General features: G+C 35.5%; 1 non-coding gene across 1 annotated transcript; it reads left to right on the top strand.

Moving 5' to 3' along the window:
* The first annotated feature begins 17,397 nt into the window (after positions 1–17,397).
* Positions 17,398–17,469, top strand: TRNAD-GUC. The gene has a single exon. It is a non-coding gene; the product is annotated as a tRNA-Asp (tRNA).
* Positions 17,470–21,437: the final 3,968 nt, after the last annotated feature.

Below are 21,437 nucleotides of genomic sequence, written 5' to 3'. Positions count from 1 at the left end.
TAGAGTAATCAAGGGAACAGTAACAATCAAGCAGCAAATTATAGGCCACAACAAAGTAATGCAGACCATCAACATTTCCAGAATCAGCATCATCAGTTGCCCTGACAAAATAATAAAGGTACAACTTCTTCCCCTAATACTAATTCCAATACTAACTCCTTCGAGTTGTCATAGCGGAAATTTATGGTCTCGACAAAAGATTTCATAGCCTTAACAAATACCTTGATGCAAGAGCATTCTGCAACAATTAAACACCAAGGAAATTTGTTACAAAGCCAAGATACACTTTTGCAAAGCCATAGTTCATCTATAAGAGCATTGGAGAATCAAGTGGGCCAAATTGCTACGACATTACAGTATCTCCCGCAAGGAAATCTCCCTAGTGATACTGAAATCACTAAGCATCATGGAAAGGAACAATACAGTGTACTTACACTAAAGAGTGGCACACAGGTCAACCAAAATGACATGTTTGGGGGAGAACACCTAAATAGTCATCGCCATGGCAGAATTCAACCAGAGGATCAAGCTGAAAATGAGGAACGGGGTGAACTACCTGAAGAGAAGGAAAAAGATGAAGGATCAGAAAACATCATCCAGATAATGAGAAATTTATGGTCAAGGCCAGGGATTCCTCAATACCAACAACAGATAATGTGAGACCTCCACCACCGTTCCCTCAACGATTAAAAAACATAACGATGACATCCAATTCAAGAAATTCGCTGACATTCTGGACCAGTTGTATATCAACGTGCCCTTACTTGAAGCCATCGAGAAAATGCCTTTATATGCCAAGTTTCTTAAGGACATCGTTACAAAAAAGAGGAAGGTAAAATATGTTGCCACGACAATAGAAATCTGTTCTGCAGTAAGCAAACTCCCACCAAAACAAAAAGACCCTGGCAGTTTTATAATACCATGATCAATTGGTAATAACTTTGTAGGACGAGCTCTTGTTGACTTGGGATTGAGTGTAAATTTGATACCAAAGTCTATATTTATGAAAGTAGAAGGGTATCACGCTTGTCCAACCACAGTTATCCTACAACTGGCCAATCGATCTTATGTGCGGCCCGAGGGCAGAATAGAAGACGTCATAGTAAAGGTGGACAAATTCATATTTCCACTTGATTTCCTTATCTTGAAATGCGAAGCCGATGAAAGTGCACCTATCATCTTGGGATGACATTTTTTAGCCACTGGAAGAATCCTAATAAATTGCGAAAGGGGAGAGCTCACAATGCGAGTAGGAGAGCAAAGTTTCACCATCAATGTATTCAACTCCATGAAATATGTGGATGACTCAGAGGAATAACAATGAATTAGAAAACTAGATGCAATGAAAGAAGAGGAAAAAGCAATCATTGGCCACGATAGATCTCTAAAGCTAGAAGAATACAACATTTTGTGCCATGACCCTATAACTGAGATGCACGAACAAGAAAACTTTGGCCCAGGCGAATTATTTTCAGAAGACGATTATGAGAATTATGGCCCTGAGAACATAAATCTGAATAAGACACACAATGAGTTCCCTAAAAACGATACCAAGGCAGAATATGAAGGAAAGACAAAGGAACAATCGAGGCTCCTTCATATTAGACCAGGTACGAAATTCGAACCCTTAGACTTTGATGAAGTTAATTTTATAATCATCTTTACAACATGCACCCAATTTGGAACTTAAAACCTTGCATCACATTTGAAGTATGCATACCTAGGAAGTACTGAAACTTTACCATTGATAATCTCTGCCAATCTAACCTCCGAACAGGAGAATAGTTTGTTGAATGTTTTGTCACATCACAAAAAGACTCTAGGATGGACAATGACATACTTGAAGGGAATTAACCCTACCATATGCATACACAAGATCAATTTAGAAGATAAACAATACTTTGGTGGAACCCCAAAGAAGGCTCAACCCGATCATGAAGAAGGTAGTCATGAAGGAAATTATAAAATGGTTGGATGTGGGAGTGATTTATCTTATATCTGACAGTTCATGGGTCAACCTAATGCAGTGTATGCCAAAGAAGGGTAGAGTGACCGTGGTTAAAAACGAACATGATGAGTTCCTCACTACTAGAACAGTCACAAGCTGACACATATGTATGGATTACAGGAAGCTTAATAAAACTACAAAGAAAGACCATTTTCCCTTACCTTTTATTGACCAAATGCTTGATAGGTTAGCGGGAAAAGCATTTTATTGCTTCCTTGATGGATACTTATGATACAATCAAATAGCCATAACACTGGAGGATCAAGAGAAAACTACTTTCACATGCCCATATGGTACCTATGCATTTAGATGAATGTCGTTTGGGCTATGTAATGCTCCAGCTATCTTCCAAAGATGCATGATGGTAATCTTTTCAGATATGGTGGAAGAGTGTATGGAAATATTTATGGATGACTTCTCCGTCTCAGGTGACGATTTCAATCGATGCCTCGGTAATTTATCCAAGGTACTGAAATGATGTGAAGAAGCCAACCTAGTGCTAAATTGGGAAAATGTCATTTTATAGTAACTGAGGGAATAGTGTTGGGTCACAAAATTTCATGTCAAGACATTGAAGTCGATAAAGACAAGGTGGAAGTATTCGCAAACCTTCCCCCCACCCACCAACGTAAGAGGTGTACGCAGTTTCCTTTGACACACAGGCTTCTACAGGCGGTTCATAAAAGAATTTTCTCAGATCTCTAAACCCTTGTGTCTTTTACTTCAATAAAATCATCCATTTGAATTTATTAATGATTATTTGAATGCCTTTACAGATTTGAAGAAAAAACTTTCGGCAACACCAATCGTTGTCCCACCTGATTGGAACGAACCTTTTGAGCTCATGTGCGATGCTAGTGATTATGCAGTCGGAGCAATGCTAGGGAAATTAAAAAGTAAGTTCTTTCATGTTATCTACTATGTGAGCCGTACTCTTAATGATGCACAAGTGAACTATAGCACCACTGAAAAAAAAGCTTTTAGCAGTAGTATTTGCATTCGATAAGTTTAGGCCATATCTAATAGGCACTAAGTAATTGTGCATACATATCATTCCACCATTAGATATTTGATTAATAAAAAATATGCAAAGCCTAGGCTAATTCGATGGATACTATTACTACAAGAGTTTGATTCAGAGATCAAGGATAGAAATGGTACAGAAAATCAAGTGGCTGACGTTTGTCTAGATTAGATAACAAATATGATTGTCAAGACATAACAGAAATTCAAGAGGATTTCCCTGATGAGAAAATATTATTTGTCACAGCTGCGCCGTGGTATGCAGACATAGTTAACTTTCTTGTTAGTGGTATTGTTCCTCATGATTTATCTAGCCAGGGACGAAAAAAGTTTCGAGATTTGCGACACTATTACTGGGATGAACCATTTCTACTCAAGCAATATGGAGACCAAATAATCCCAAGATACGTTCCAGAAGAAGAGCACAAACAAATTCTATTTCAATGTCACTCATCACTGTATAGAAGACATTTTGGTGGAATGAGAACAACATCGAAAGTACTTCAGTCCGGATTCTATTGGCCAACCTTGTTCAAAGATGCGTATGAATTCTATAAGTCATGTGATAGATGCCAACGAATAGGGAACATATCAAAATGACATGAGATGCCATGGAAAAATATTCTGGAGGTTGAACTTTTCGATGTATGGGGAATCGACTTCATGGGACCCTTTTCCATATCCTTTGGAGATTTATACACCCTCTTGGCAGTGGATTATATATCTAAGTGGGTTGAAGCCATTGCAACACCTAGGAATGATTCCAAGACGGTGCTAAAATTTTTGCACAAAAATATATTCAACGTTTTGGAACACCACGAGCTATCATTAGTGATGAAGACACTCATTTTGATAAAAAATTAATTGCCAAGGCATTGAAACGATATGGAGTGCGACATAGGATTGCTATGGCATACCACCCTCAGACTAATGGACAAGCAAAAGTGCCTAAGAGAGAAATCAAGCAGATCTTAGAGAAGGTGGTCAACCCAAGTCGAATGGATTGGTCGCCAAAACTATATGAAACACTATGGGCTTATCGCACATCATTCAAGACACTGCTAGGAATGTCCCCGTTCAAACTTGTCTACGGTAAAGAATGTCATCTACCTGTGCAACTTGAACATAAAACCTATTGGGGCATCAGAAAGTTGAACATAGATGCTCAGCTTGCTGGAGAAAGAAGACTCTTGGAACTAAATGAGATGGATGAAATCAGAGCACGCATATACGAAAATGCCCACCTATACAAAGAGAAAAAAAATGATGGCATGACAGAAAAATATTGCCTAGGCAATTTTATAATGGACAACAAGTACTGCTCTACAATTCGCGTCTAAAGTTATTCCCAGGCAAGCTAAAGTCACGATGGTCAGGACCGTTCATCGTACATCAAGTTCATAACAATGGGGCAATAGAAATCAAGAACCGAGATGATGGTTCCATTTTCAAGGTGAACGGGCATAGGCTAAAGGAATACAAACCAACATCAATGGCACATGATGCCCAAGATTTTTCCTTACTTACTTGAATAAAAATTCGTTGCCTAGGCAACGAAAATCTGAATTTTGTACATAAATAAATTAAGTTATTTTATACACACATGATCTATTTTGCTTTATTTTATATATATTTTATTTTATTACAGGCATGCAGCGTACACATGGCAGCATGGGGAGATAATTCACGCATGAAAGGAGAGAAAACAATAGGGCAAGAATTTTTGGAGAGCAAAATTAAAAGAGGGAAAATATCTTTTTACCCAACTTTACGTCCAATCAAATATCACATAATAAATGCCAAATCTTTTCCCCTCGTGTTTTGACCAAATTACCCCAAAGAAACCGCCCATTTCTTTCCAGAAAAACCACCTTCAACTCCATCTTCTTTATCGTGCCTCACTCTCTTTCTCTACAACAAGAAATTTTTTCTTTCGTTCAAAAACATTTTCTCCATCGCCGCCGCTATACTCACTGCACTAAACAAGTATCATGGCCAGATCGAAGAAAAACCCAGGTCCAACACCGAGCTTTGAGCGTTTCCAAACAGCTGAAGCCGAGGCATGCTTCAAAAACCTCCAAAAAAGATAAATGTATTTGGAAGACGGGTTCATCTTTCCATCAAAGGATGAATAGCCATTTGGATTGGAGGTCATGGACGTGATTCGGAAAGTTTGGTTACCACCCTAAAGTCGTAGCACCAACAATGGTCATAGAATTCTACGCCCATATCGAAGACCCATCCAACCACATGGTGTATGTCCGAGGGAAGCTCCTTCGATTTTCCCCTTCGTCACTCAATAGATACTTCAAGTTAGGAAAATGGATGAGCAACATAAGAAATTTGTGGCTGTAGCAGACCAAGAAACCTATGACGGCGAACTAGAAGATCTTTGTTTTGGGTGGGCCAAGTTCAAAGGGAATGCTCTAACGAGGAAGATAGTCAATCATCGAGCCCTTTAAACCGATCATTAAGTTGTGGAACCACTTTCTCAAGGGCAAGCTTATGACAACATCGCACAACATAATTATGCTCGTGAAACAATTGATGCTTTTACACTCGATAATCTACGGGAGAAAGATTAATGTTGGAGAACTCATATTTGAGCAAATCCACGAGTGCGCCAAAAGAAATTGGGGTAATATATTATTTCCTAACTTGATAATTGCTCTGTGTAGGAAAAAGAAGGTCCCCAAGGAGCCCTTTGAGAATTTTATTAAATCCAAAGAGGGTATTACCAAAAAGAAAGTACCTGAGCTGATGAGTTTCGATGACAACGCCCCACATGAAGGTCTGGAGAGGGGAGTAAAATATGTTGCCACAATAAGAATGGCAGTAGTAGTTACGTACACGAGAGAAACACGTGAGAAGATTGGGCGCCTGGAGGATCACATAGATATCTTCTTTGAGTATGTCAAGGCACATGATGCACAACTAAATTCCTTTTTCAAGTAGTTTCTCCCGATCATAACTGAAAATCTGACGCCGTTCCTCAACGTCATTCTCAAAAACACTGCTGGTGGTAGCATATTCCACATTTCGACATCGAATATCCCCCCAGAAGTACCCACTAACTGGCCACCATTGGTCACTCATGTCTCGCCTGTACCAGTGGAAGGCCAGGGTGACACAGACGAGTTCCTCAGATCCTCATCCTTCTCAACCTCCGAAAGCACTCAAGAGACTCCACCCAACTTCTTCTCCGATGAAATATTTCACTCCCACCCCGAAGCAACTCGAGTAAGGTCCCATACAGTCCCCTGTCCGTCAAGCAACGCCATTTCCTGAACCAGCTCAAAGTCCAGCGCCAGTTCTTGCACAACCAACTTCCACTGCAAAGAAACCAACTCCAGCACGATCCTTGAGTAGCAAGAGACACATCAAGCAAACAACACACCGTATCCTTCAGCCATCACCCTCGACAATAGAAGCAGTGGACTCGGGATTAGAAAGTCATTCTCCTCCCAAATGACGCTGAACGAGGGCGTCTAGTCAAGCCACACCACCACAATAAACTTGCATTTTAGTTTTTTTATTTCTTATTTTCACATTTTCATATAGATTCATGTAGTTTAAGTTCTCATGCATTGAGGATAATGCATCCCTTAAGTTTGGGGGAGGTATTGTGCCATATTTGCCATACTTTGTTAAAAAGCAATTGATGATATTTAGTTGAAAATTTTGGTTGTCATGAGATAAGTATGTTAGGTTTGGAATGGATTAGAGATGCCCAATGATGAATGCATAATTTGATTACTTAGGCCAGAATTATTGTTAAGACTGTCTAAAGAAGAGAACCAACCCTAGGCATGATTCTTTAAAATTTAAAAACACTATTGTAGGTTGTCCCTGCTTAAGGTAATAAGTAAAATTTTTAGGAAAAAACTTTCTGCTTTCTGAGACATTGAAAATATTTTAAGGTTAAGGTAGAACTCCCTAGTGTTTAAAACTTGAAAAATAAAAGGGGCACTCCTCTATGCAAGGGCATAAACAGAAAAACTCCATAAGAAATTGAGAGTAGCCGAGGCATATGAGTGAATGAAATTAGTCACAGGATGACTCTACCTGACTAGCTTGGGGGTGGAAGGTATGCTCCCTTTTACCTATAGTGTGGGATGATAGAGCTGATGAGCTGACTCCCAAAAAAAGTTGATAAATAACTAGGAGTATAAACTAAGCCTGACAAATAATTTGATGCCTTGACAACCCATAAACATTTACTTTAAGTTTTCTAATTACCTTAATGCATAGACCGATTACAATCACGCACACACAATAGCAAGGAATCCTGACTAAGGAATGGACTTAACTGATATGACTGTCGAACATGTTGAGGCCAACTATTTTTTGCTGAGGGCTGAAATCTCAAACCATATGATTTTCTTAATATTGTTTTACCATGACAATTTTAATTTTCTTCTAGCTATTTTACATTGCTTGAGGATAAGTAATAGCTTAAGTTTGGGGGTGTGATAACTCCGTAAAAAGACTCAATTTCTAGTATTTTCACTTAAGTTATTGCTCGACTAAACAAAGTATGCACAACATTTTAGTTGCATTTAGGTTATATTTGCTTGTGGTGGATAAGTTTTGCTTCAGCAGGATTTATTTTGTTTAACTGATGCTGCTAAGGAGAAAGGGTTTGTGTGGATTGTATATGTGCAGGAAACTTACAGAGGAAGAACATTTCAGTCGCGACAACGTAATTTGCAAAGGCCAATGGAACAACGAAGAACTTGAGGAGCATATTTATCTTGCCAAGGCAAAGTTTATCTGTAAAGTCTAAGCGGATATGACGAAATCGCCTATGTCACATGCCAGCTGGATGACCTCATTCACATGCAAGTAAGCTCTAAATATTCTGACAGTCGCCAGCCACCTTTCCTTTTTTTGTCTGGACAAATTAATAACGGTTATTTAAGGAATCTCTAATCATGTGAAACCCTAAGAGATTCCTCTCTATAAATAATCAATCGTAGCCACCAAAAAGGGAAAGGAAGTTAGAAGAACTTTAATGAAGGTGTGAGCGAGAAACTGCAGTGCTTTCCCACCATTTACCAACCGACCTTCATTGGTGTCCTCTATAGCCAAACTGTAGCAGAGCGGTGATCAGGTCTCGAGAGAGGTTGATCACCAAGGCAGGCGCGGTGCTGATCAGAATTGTCACGACAGAGCCCTCAGTTTTGGGAGTCGTTCATGTTTGGGGTTGTATTAAACGATGATACTTGGATGACTTTTTGTTAGCACCATGACTGTCTTACTTGGTGTTAATCTTTGTTTTGCCTAGACAATTATTTTATGCTTTATGAATGAAGAATTATGATTTTGCTCATGACTGTTTAGTTCATTGTTTGAATATTTTACCTTGACACTGTAAGAGCTTTGAGAGATTGTCTGGAGTCTTGGTAAAACATGTATTCGCAATGTAAGAGCATTGAGAGATTGCCTTTTGTCTAGATATTGATTCTTAGATTCGAGAGGATTAAGATAGATCTATGTGAACAATGGAATGGATCCGAGATGGTGATGTTCTAACTTATCTATCTTATAATTAAAGAGCTGGTTTCAATCGACTAAAAGGGATAGACACTAAAGTAGGATAGACAACGACAATAGTTCACGCTGAGAGATATTACTACAACAACAGTTTGACAAACCAAGGGTTATAGTTAACGCTGAGTAGTATTGCCATAGCAATCGTCTAAGAATACTTAGTAATCCTGTCAGGCAGCTTAAGTAAGTCATAATAATTCATTCTAGACTTAGAATAATTGTTTTCAATGTAAAAGATTAGCGTAAGTGCTCTGCAGTAAGTTTGAATATGCGAAGTTGTTTGAATTATATTTAAAGCAACATTTGTTTTTGTCTTGTTTTGCTTTATAGTCTAAATATTTATTTTGTCTCGACCAAACTTTTTTACAATCATATATTATAGTATTTTCTTGTTTTCTTAATATTAGTTTAGATTGACAAGATAATAGGAATTAGCTTGTGACAACTAGTTCTAGTTGTGGTGAAGGTTAAAATTTTAGACCAATCCCTGAGGAGACGATAACTCACTTACCCTATATTACTTTATTCAATTGTGTATACTTGCACAGAATTGCTTTCCTTAGCATATACATTTACAAGCGATAAATAGCCGTACAGACACTATGTGTGAAAATCCACGGAATTCATCATGAGTTGATGAATAGCAATACAAACACTATGTGTGCAAATCCACGAAATTGATCATGAGTTGATGAATAGCCATACATGCACTATGTGTACAAATACAGAATTCATCATGAGTTGATGAATAGCTGTACATGCACTATGTGTGCAAAACCACAGAATTCATCATAAGTTGATGAATTACCGTATATGCACTAGTTGTGCATTATAATAAATGAACATGAATAGAGAGTTGGTAAATGACCATCTTAGCACTAATGGTGCAAAGTTATAAGGTTTATAATCAAGTGTAAAAAGTTTCTCGATATTAGAACTGTTACCCTATACTTATGTTTATAAATTGCTTATGATTAAGTATACCTCACTAAGTAATACTTAACGTGTGTATATTTCATGCGTAGGTTGAATACAAGCTGAGTAAGGAGATCATCAGACATCAAGTCAGAGCTGCCTCATCAGTAACAGTATGACATACCTGTCTACTTTTGATATATTTTAGTTTGCATATAATAGGTTTAGTAAAAACGCTTTGAAAAGCTTTTGAATTAAACTACTGTAAAACGGTGAAATGTGAAACATCTCTTTTATTTGTTTATTTAAGTTTAATGCATGTTTTAATTATAAGTAAATTATAATGGTTTGTAAAATGAAACAAAATTGTACGGATTTTCAAATGGGAAACTATTTTAAAAGTGATGTGATATATGTAGCATGTATACATAAAGGTATACGGAAGATGGGTGTTACATGATGACTCCCTTAGCTCAAACTCTTTCTCCTCCTCGGAGCACACTCAAGTGATTCCCCCAAATTGTTCAAAGAAGAATTTTCCCTGACCAAAGTTTTTGTTGAACCAGTTGTTGCACAACCCACCCCTAATCAGTCACCATATTTGCCAATCGAACCAGTTGTCGATACCGAAGCTAGCCAACCCTTGAATGTTCCTGCTAAGACCTCACCCACCGAGAAGATGCCATTACAAGATAGTCCTCCCAGGACCAGACATCGTATCAAATGCTCAGCTGGTCGTGTTACTATTTCGCATCAATCACCGCAACCCTCAGACGAAACCAAATCTGCCAGCCCTTTCATCTCAAGAGACGCCAAACCTAAGCATCCAGCAGAATTGACCCACCACAATGAGGTAACTCTTTACATTTGCATTTGTATAACATTTTATAGTAATTTAACTTGCCTTAGTTTTCATGCATTGAGGACAATGCATCCCTCAAGTTTGGGGGAGGTGCTGTGCTTAACACTTAGTTAATTACATCGATAATGATTTGTAGAAATAGTTTTGTCATGGCATGAGTTATGTTTAGGATAGTTGCTTGGAATGAATTAAGGATGCCCGATGATGAAAGAAAATTTTTATTTCCTAGGCCAGAATGTTTTTACATGACTGTTTAGAAGGATAGAAATAACCTTAGGACTTGATTCTTTGTGATTCTATTAACACGATTGTATGTTTTTTATGCTTAAGGCACTTAGAAAGTTTTTAGGATATAATTTTTGTGCGTCGTGGCATAAAATGATTGAAAATATTAAGTTGAACTCATTAGTGTTTTGAATTTTGTAGTATAAATGCCTTAGCATAACTGTAGATGAACACTCCTCTGTGCGACGACATTACCTGGAAACCCCCTTAAACAAAAGGTAGCCTTGCACATGAGTGAATGAAAAGAGTCACGAGATGACTCTACTTGACTAGCTTGAGAGTGAAAGATATGCTCCCTTTCACCTAGAGTGTGGGATGGTAGGTGCGATAAGCCGACTCTTCTTGAAGCAGTGTTGAAAAAAAAACTAGAGTTACATGTTGAATAAATAGGAGTGAAAATGTGCTTAATGAATAATTTGATGCCTTGGAAAAAAATAACTTAGGAGTTTTCTAAATTCGTTAAGCATAGATTGGATACAATCACACACACACACTGACAAAGGATCTTGATCTAGGGAAAAGGTACTTGATTTCTCATTCAGTCTAGCATGTTGAGGACAAACTTGTTGCTGAGGGATGAAATTTTAAACCACTTGATTGTCCTAATTTATACTTTGCGTTGGCACTTTATGTTTCTACTGCTCATTATCCATTGCTTGAGGACAAGGAATAACTTAAGTTTGGGGGTGTAATAACTCCGTAAAAAGACTATATTTTAGGTATTTTTCCTTAAGTTATTGATTGTTTAAAAGCCAATGACATAGCATTTTAACTTTATATAGTTGCATTTATGACATAATTGCATGTGGTGGATACGTTTTGTCGAGACAAAGTTTATTTGATTAAATTGATGTTGTTGAGGAGAATGATTGTTTTTTGGTTATGATGATGCAGGAAATGACTGAAGAAGAATTTATTTGCCAAAACAAATTAACTTGCTAGGGCCAGTGGAACAGAAGACGATGACAGTGAGGAAAAACAAATTTTCTTGCCAATGCGAGTTTTATCTTGCCATTCTGACATAGTACGAGACAAAATTGTTGATGTCACATAGCCAACTGTCCAATGCGCCTCTAAACTCATGCCCCTGCTTAGAATTCGGGACAATTGCCAGCTGCTATTTTATTCACACAATGGGTATGAAACCAAGGGTATTAGGGAATTTGCAAGGGCACTAAACCCTAGAAATTCCCTCTATAAATATCCCATTATACCTTTTGAAAAAAGGAGAGATATAATATACCCTGAAAATGAGGCTTAGAGAAAGGCGGCTGCAACACATCCCTTTTTCATCGTCCCCTACTTGACCATCCTTGATGCCCTCTATAGCCAGGTTTCATCGGAGTAACGTTCAGGCCCTCGAGAGAAACTGGCCGCTGGAGCAGTCATGGTGGTGCTTTGATGTCAAGGCAGAGCTATATTTGGGAGTTTTTATTTCTCTTGTTCTACATTTCCATATTATTTAAGGGCTTGTATTTAAAGATTATTTTTAGGATGATGTTTACCACACCATAAACTGTTTTATTTGGTGTTAGAAATGTTTGGATGATACATTATTTGATGTTAAATGATGATTAAGTATGTTTTTGTTGAATGTTGCTTTGTTCATTATTTTAATCTTTTGCCTTGACACTGTAAGAGCTTTTAAGAGATTGCTTGGGGCCACGGAAAAACATTCCTAGTCTTTGTAAGATCTTTTGAGATATTTTCATTTTTCTAGGAGTTGATATCTAATATTCAAAAGAGTTAGGTTAGATCCACGTGAACAAGGGGACTAATCCGGGATGGTGAGGTCCTAATCCGCCTTAGAGATAAAGAGAGTATTTCATTCGACTAAGAAGTGTAAATGTTTGAGTAGATAGACTAGAGCTATAGTTTAAGCTGAGGGGTATTTCCGTAGCAACAATTTGACAAACCAAGGGCTACAGTTCACGCTGGGTAGTATTACCGTAGCAATAGTTCTAGGAACACTCTAGTAAATCATGTCGGGCAGCGTATGCATATCATACTAAATCATCCTAGACATAGAATAATTTCTCGCCATAGCAAATCCAACTCAAGTGCTCCGTTAGGAGTCTGATTGTGTGAGGTTTTTTGGAATATATTGGACTCAAACATTTTTATTTGCCTTGTCAACTTTTATTTGCTCACCTTTGCATATTTTTATTGCCTTGACCAAACTTTTCTGCTCACTTCACTTTATGATTTTTCTTGCCTTGACAATACTTTTCCATTTGTTCATATCATTTGATACTACTTGCTTTTCTTTTGTTAATATCATTAGACAATAATCTTAGGACTTGTTAGTGACACCTAGTTCTAGATGTAGCAATCATAAAAAATTCCCACCAATCCCTGTGGAGACGATAACTCACTTACTACTATATTACTTACATCGATTGTGTATACTTGCACAGACTTGCATGCCACAACACACACTTATACACACGATCACTACTCCATTAGTAGGTAGTCCTAGATGAAATGCAACATCTTGTAGGGTAATAGTTGCCTTTCCACATAGTAAATGAAACGTGTGCATCTCTGGTCTCCATCTTTCCACCAACGCATTTATAAGTGGAGGATGCAACTTCACACTGTCACCAATTTTACTACTGATATATCCAAAACCCGCTAAATGTAAATAGTTAATAATATCCGCATAGGGTAGTGTCACACGATTCATATGACACCCTAATACACTTTTATATCCCTAGGAAATACAAATATTAAAAAATTATTTAAATACCAAAAAAAAATCAATAATAAATAAATAGTAAAAATATAAAATAATATTAATTAATTTACCTCATCATTTTTCCTCCAATAATCAAATACGTGACTTCGATCATGTCTTAATAGACTCGTCGCCATTATATGAAATCTTTGAATATATGAAAGGGATGAGTGTGGTGATGAATAAGAGTGGATGACCCTATTTATAGCCTTTCTCGCACATGGGGAAGTGCATTTTAAATGCAACTCGCGTCCTGCAAGATACGAGTTACGTTGAAAACACGCGTAATTTATTATGTTCCTAGTACCTCACGATTTGCAAGAAGCGAGATTGCTACCAACTTTGATCTTTTAAATTTCAAAATATAATATTAACTATTTATTATATTTAATATTTTACACATATAATTTTTCATTATTTCAAAATTTACAAAATATATTATAATTATTTTTTATAAAATATCTATTTTAATTAATATATTTATATATTATTATATTTTAATTATTTATTATATTTAATAATTAATATTATTAATTATTATTCTTATATTTATTTATTATATTCATTTAATTTATACGTTTCAAATTAGGCTGCTATACGGAATTTGAAAGAACCTAGTGCTTTGCAGGTAGCGAGATCTCCATAAATCTAGCGATATTTTGGATCATAAAGTCTACCTCGCGCTTCACAATACGCGATGTCATTTTATCCAATTATTTTATTAGTTTACCTGGAAAGTGTATCCACGTTGGATGTATCTCGCGTGTTAGAGGGTCCGAGGATTTAACATGCGGTTTGTAAACCGCGAGGTCATCCGATGTGGACGATTTGAAATTATTCTTTCAAATAATTTTTGAAGTACCTTATTTCTTTAAATAATTATTTATTTAGATTTTTAATATAAAATTACCATTTGTCAATTGTGAAAGTGCTGGAACCATAGACAGAGCTCCAGTGAAGGCTTTCATGTGTGGGTGTGGCACTGACACTCAATGAAATTTTCTTTAATCCTTCATTTATAATAATATATTAGTTTTCACATATTTATCAAAAAAATAATATGAAAACTGTCGAGATAGTGGTCAACGTCTTTCTTTTTGTCTTCAGTTTGATTGATTGATGCTGAGAAACAAATAGAATTGTTTCGGTTCCTATATCAGTTGTATCACCCACATTTGTTATTAGGGGTGTGGCAACGGTGTTCGATTGGTTTGAGATCACATTTTAATTTAATGTGAATGATTTTATCTTTTAGAGTTGTCATCAATTTTTTTGGTACTTAAATTTTGTCTTTTATTAAATTTGCATTTTATTCGAGATTTATTTAGAAGGATTCTAGAGTTGATCAGTGTAGAGAAAAATGAGTATCCCACATGGTCCTTTTCGATACCAACACAATTATGATTGTCTTAGATGTAAAATTTAATGTTTGAACAAAAAATTAAAAAAGGATCCAAATTACTTACCTTTAAGCATTTGTCACTTTTATTGCTTTTGTTTCTCAAATTATAATGTTTTCGGTGGCTTATTCCTCTCTCTTTTTCTTTTATTTTCTTCTATATTTTAAAGAGATATATAATACCTCTATTTATAGTTGAGCATCGAAACATATAATTCTATGATTATTTACATTGACGGCTAAGATAAATTCAAATAATACAAGACATTCTTATCTAAGGAAATAACATCTAATGTTTTCTAATCACATCAACTAGTACAATCTTTTCCCTTGATAGGATATCACACTAGATATGATAATATTCTTTTAGAGTATTCTCTTATGTTATGACACTTTCCTTTTCTTTATAGTCGGTGTGAACGAGTTCTCTAGCATTCCCCAAGAAAATTTATTTTTCCTCAAAGAAAATTTATTTTTATTTTATATTAATTTTTTATTCTTAATTCTTAAATTACTTCTCTCTAATATTCTAAATTACTAATTTCTTAAGTTATTTCATCATAACATTCTAAATTCTTAATTTCTTAAATTATTTCACTCTAACATTCTAAATTATATATTTTAACATCAAAATAGTTTAAATTTAGTTTTATTTTATTTTTTAATAAATTTTATTTTTTAATCATGTAATCTAAATTTTTACATTTTATGTGTGGATTAAGTACTATAGATATTTAATTTTTATACTTTTATGTGATCTTTTATAAAATAATATTATTTTTAATAAAATAAAATAATTTTATTGGGTACATGTAACATTTAAAGATTTTTTTAAAAAAAATACAAATTGGGTACTCGAATTTTATGAGTACATGAACTTAACGGGTATGGACATGAGCCAATATTTTACACTGGGTATCCAAAAATGTTAGTACCTGATTTTGAAGATCCCTATTTGGTATAATATATTTGTCTTAGGGGTGTGCAAAAAGATCCGATTTGACCAATTCGATCCGTCAATTTGATATAAAAATTAAGATATCTGATTTGATTTTTAATTTTCAGATATTCGGATCAAATATATAGAAAATATATCAGATAATCTAATCGATTACAGATTGACTAAAATTTAATTTCGAATTATCCAAAAATATCATAAAATGGACTTTTAAACCTTTTTACCCGAACCCAATAATCCAACTCAAGCAGCCCACTTAAGCCTTGCCCACATTACGCCGAAGAGAACTGCGGCTTCCCATTTTAAAGTGAGTTTCAAGCCTAGGAAGAATGCTTAGATTTTCTTTTGTTAGTAGTATATTATAAAATCATAGAGATATAATGAAGCTTTGATATTAAATGTTTTTATGGAGTTGTTACACTCTTAATTTCTTGGATATAAATTTAAATATACATCAGCATTTGCTGCAGTTTATCCATGGTTGGGGTGGCTGCTCCTCCAGCTTTTGCTCATGCTTTGTTGTGGTGTGATAGTGTTGCTGCTTAGTTCTTGTGGGCAGGGATGGACCAGGGCAGGTGGGGGCAGTCGCGTCTGAAAATTTAAAATTGTCATATGTTTTGGATTTTTTTATGTATTTTCTATTGAAAATTTGTTTTAGTCTATCGGAATTTTAGTTCGTCCCCATAACATAAAATCTTGCGTCCGTCCCTGATTATGGGTGTTTCGTATTTTCCTTTGAATTTATATTCTTGATACTTTTGTATTTGTTTTGGATACTGTGTTGTTCTTGTGGTTAATATATCATCATTTCTCTATATCATCATTTCTCCCCAAAAAATATATACATTAACATTTTATATGCTGTTTGTGCTGCTTTTGATAACATGATTTCAACCTTTGAGGAGTGAAGTTACCATTCGACAATTTAATCTCATAGAATGGAAGGATTCAAACAATTTAGGTCAAATGATATATGATTTGTTGCACTTTTATCAAGAATCCAACATTGATTAAAACAACCAAGACATGTACCTCCCATGTTGATTGCAGCTTGCATTTTTGGCTCCTAGTCAAGTAAATTAAGGATATGTTGGTATTGTTAAGGTGTACCATTAAAAGATGACCCTTGAACTAAAGACAAATTATTGAATTTGGAATTTCTATTAATCCATTACGAACTGTTAGAACAACCAGATGCCATGCATCAAATGTTAAAACGATGGTGATGATTACATGTTACTAATGGAACTTAAACTCCTAAAAGCTTTGCAGATTTTGTTGCAGGAAACTTATTGACTTCATGCCAAGTTCAATCCCAGTAACTATGGCGTCACCGAGCTTAACGAACTAAGGATCCATCCAGTTCGCCCAGCTTAGACTTCACCTCATCAGTGAAGTGCAGGGTAACTTTTCCTATAACTCGAAGAGTTGTCTCCTAATGCAACTTCTTAGCCTTTTTAATGAATTGACTCAAGTATTCGACAACATGTATTATGTCTACTCAAGTAGATGACCGGCAAACTTGCTTTTCATTGCACCTTTCTTTGCTGGTATAAAACGAGATTACCAACTACATCCTAGTTTGGATTCATCCTTGAAACTAGTTCGGAAGTACATAAAGTTTGAGTAAATTCCATGAAAGAATTAAGGCAACAATGTAGTTGTAGTATAGTGGTGAGTATTCCCGCCTGTCACGCGGGTGACCCGGGTTCGACCCCCGGCAACGGCGATTTTCTTTTTGTCCTTCTATTTCTTTTATGAATGACTTGAAATCTATTTTCCTTTTAATTTCCAGAACGTTGCAGGCAAACTATGATCAAAACAACGTAAGAGATTCAAATTCAACTGTATTTAAGTTTGGAATGCATTAATCCAATAGGAACCGCTAAAACAACCTAATGCCATGCATCAAATGTTTTAAAAATGATAAAACGATAACACTTATGACTTCACTAAAGGAACTTAAAACTCCTTTTGTGGTGCCGTTGGGTAAAAGCTTTGCAGATTTTGTTCCAGGAGACTTATTGACTTCATCCTTAGCTTCAATCCGAATAATCACCGAGCTTAACCAAGTAAGGATCCAAGTTCACCCAGCTTAGACTTCAGCTCACCAGCAACAGCAAGGTAACATTTCTCAACACCGTTTGCATTTATGTTTCTTTTCTTACAATAGGGTTCTTAATATGCTTCTTTAAGATGTGTGTGCCTTCACGCTCATGCCTCCCCACATGTCGTTAACACGGAATAAATTTTGAAGGACTCAAACCTTAATCTAAACTTAAAATGATCTGAATTCAAAGTGATTTAAAGATTTTAAAACTCGAACTAATTTAATCCATGTTGACCCTATCAAATATCAAACATGACTAGCTCAAGTGTTATAACAAAATTCGCCCATTCCAATATCAACCCAACCATCAAAACCGACAGATCTATATGCAACACAGATACAAGGCCAAAATTTGCAAATCAAGTTCAAACAAACATTTAGTTACCCATCACATTTCCCCAATGCGAGATGTATACGTATTTTTATTCATATATACATACCTAGTACTTCTCTCAAGAGGCTTGACAACCTAAAACAACATCAAAGAAACAAAAGACATCGAACATCGAAACTGTGATAGTTTTTACAGGACGTGTCGATGAGACATAAAAGAAATATACAAAGCAATCACCATCAATGGTGAAGAAGAATTTCTTCTTGGACACAAGATAGCAAAAGCATCTACAATCAGAGTCCATGAACGAAATACAAGAAGCCCTTGGATCGAGAATTCGATTAACGTCGTTTCTGTTGTAAAGTTCGTAGTGGAAGGCTCGAAGCATGAGCGAACTAATACACAGTGGACTTGTGTTCATGGTGGCTGGCGATTGCCTGTTGTATTGTAGGTGAACAACCAACTTGTAGATTAAGAGAATTTCATATATCTATTGCACAATATCTATTAAACATTTACAGCTTTATATACTAAGTTATACAAGTAACTAGCTAGCATAACTAATTTACTACCTCTTTACACTATCCCCATGAAGTTGGAGGGTGATACACATCTTTTACCCCAACTTAGAAAACAAGTGTTTATAATGACTAAATCCAAGACCTTTGGTTAATATATCCACCGGCTAATCAGTTGTTGGAACATGATGTGTCCTAATAAAACCCTTTTAAATATTTTTCCCTATAAAATAAAAATCTATCTCTATATGTTTGGTTCGTTCGTGATAAATCAGATTAGCTGCAATATATAATGTTGTTTGACTATCATAAAACATCATTACCGGATCATCATGTTTTATTCTTAGCTCATTTATTAATCATTTCTACCACACAACTCGACAATTGTTGAAGTCATTCCCTTATACTCGGCTTTTTCTAATGATCTTAAATAAAATGTTTTGTTTTCGATATACTAATGATTCTCTCAACTTGATGCAGTAACCTATTACTGATCTTCTTGTTATAAGAAATGAAGCCCAATTAGAATTCAAAAAGCATATAGATGAGGCTTTATCACACCCCAATTAGGAGCGAAGACTTTTTTTTTTAAATTTAATTTCAGGGATCAGATTAAATTTTTAATTTAAATTTAAACAAAATTCGTAAATAAGGAAGGATTCGAGGACTTGGGGCATAATTTTACCAATTTTCAGGCAAGTTGAATTTAAAACCCACCCAGAATTATGGAATTTTCCCATTTTAGAAATCTCATAGTTTTTCTCCCTCCTCACATTTTCTTCTTTTATCTCTTCCCTCGGGGAAAACTTCAACCCTCGTTTCGTCTCTAATCATAACTCTGTACATCTCACCACCCATATCATGTTCCTGGTGAAATTTTGAGTCAACTGGTGTCCGTATTTCCATCGTTGTCGTTGTCGTCGACGTGCGAAAGGGTGAGGAGGAACAGGTTTTCGATATTGCGGAAAATCGAGCTCTTCCCTATTCAACGTTGTGAATCAAATTTAGTAAATGACTCAAAACCCCGTTTTATGCTTTTTTAATTTTTTCTCAATTTTTTCGATGCCCCAAACTGCCAGACGTGCCCCTACGGGTCGCCCTTGTGCGTGAGGCTTCTCCATCGTCTAAGGGAGCTTCAGAAAATGGGTCAACCTGGCCTGTATTCTGACCCGACCTGTGTCCTACCCTGACCCAGTCTAGCCCAAATCCAATCGATCCTAACCGAATCGAACCGATTTGGCCCAATCAAATTGAATTAGTTTAACCGAGCTGAGTCGAGCCGATCCAGGCCGAGTCGAGCCATTGATTTTCATTAACCGTTGACAGTCATTGATTGCCATTGATCGTCTTTGATCAACATTGACCGCCATTAATCGGTGTTAACTTTGATAGTCGACTTTTGACATTTTTCAACGTTCCGAGTCCAATTTTATAATCCGTTTCACTAAATTCTAACTCGAAAGCTCTAAAATAATCCCGATAACCCAAAAATGCATTAATATACTTAGTATTTTTTTACATGATTATTGGGTTTTTTTAATGTGGAATTGATTTGGGAACACATTTTCATGAAGGTACTCGTGTCTCTCTAGATCGAGGGTCAACTAGATTCGATGCTTCTCGTCCACCATATCTGTATAATTCGCGTACTTTGAGAGATACTAGTAGGTTTTGTAAATTATTTAAATAAATTTTATAATTTATCTAACACTGTTGCATATCGTTACAGGTAGACCCAATAGTAAGCTACCCTATCAGACTTCTCAAATCGATACATGTGTGTCCCTGATAGTGTTACATTACTGTTTTGATTTATTTTTCTGAATTGATCTAGACTTTTGATGATATTAATATTTTAATGGCATGATTTCTGATTTATTGTGTAACGTTGATTGAATTTTTGATTTATAGTATGTTTTTGACATTATCTCTAGTTATCGTATTTTCTGAATATGAATTTAAAGAATGAAATATTTTCATATTTTAAATATTAAACTATTGTTTTAAATCAAATACATGCATATTTACTGTCATAGGGGTATTGTTGGAGTAAGTACTTGGTTGAAGCAACTAATGGAAGATCTTCATAAGCCAACAAATTATCAAGTAAGGTTTTTCTACGAAAACATATCAATCATACGTTTTGCAGAGAATTTAGTCTTTCATACAAGGACAAAACATAGAGAAGTGCACTATCACTATATTCACAGAAAGGTGCTTGAAGGGTTTAAGATATTTTTATGAAGAGTTTGAGTAAAACAAAGTTCGAGAAGTTCATAGAAGCATTTGTAATGGTATACAAATCATCTATAGAAGGAAGTTTGCATTGAGGGGAGTGTTAAAAGTCAATACAAATCCTAAATAAATGTATAAGTGTCATTTAGTGCATGTGTGTGCATATATATAAGAATACCCTGGAATAATATAGAAATAATAGATGTTTAGAAGTTTCCATAAAAAAATCTAGATATTTTTAATATTTAATATTACATATAGAATTATCTATTAGAATAATCTAGATATTTGTAGTGTTAAATAGATAAGATATTGACATGTTTTAATAATGCAATGACCATTAAAATCTATAAATAGGGGTGAGTTTTACCATTGTGGAAAGAGTGAAAAATGAGAAAAAAGTGCCAAAAGTGTTAGTTACAGAAAGAGAGCTTAGAGGTAGAGAAGAGAAAATTAATAGGGTAAGGGTGTAACATTGCAATTGTATTTTTGTATTAATA

The sequence above is a fragment of the Hibiscus syriacus genome, unplaced genomic scaffold, assembly GCF_006381635.1.
Source record: "Hibiscus syriacus cultivar Baekdansim isolate YM2019G1 unplaced genomic scaffold, ASM638163v2 tig00111210_pilon, whole genome shotgun sequence".
NCBI classification, from domain to species: Eukaryota; Viridiplantae; Streptophyta; class Magnoliopsida; order Malvales; family Malvaceae; genus Hibiscus; species Hibiscus syriacus.
This window is presented reverse-complemented; position numbering and strand designations above follow the sequence as displayed.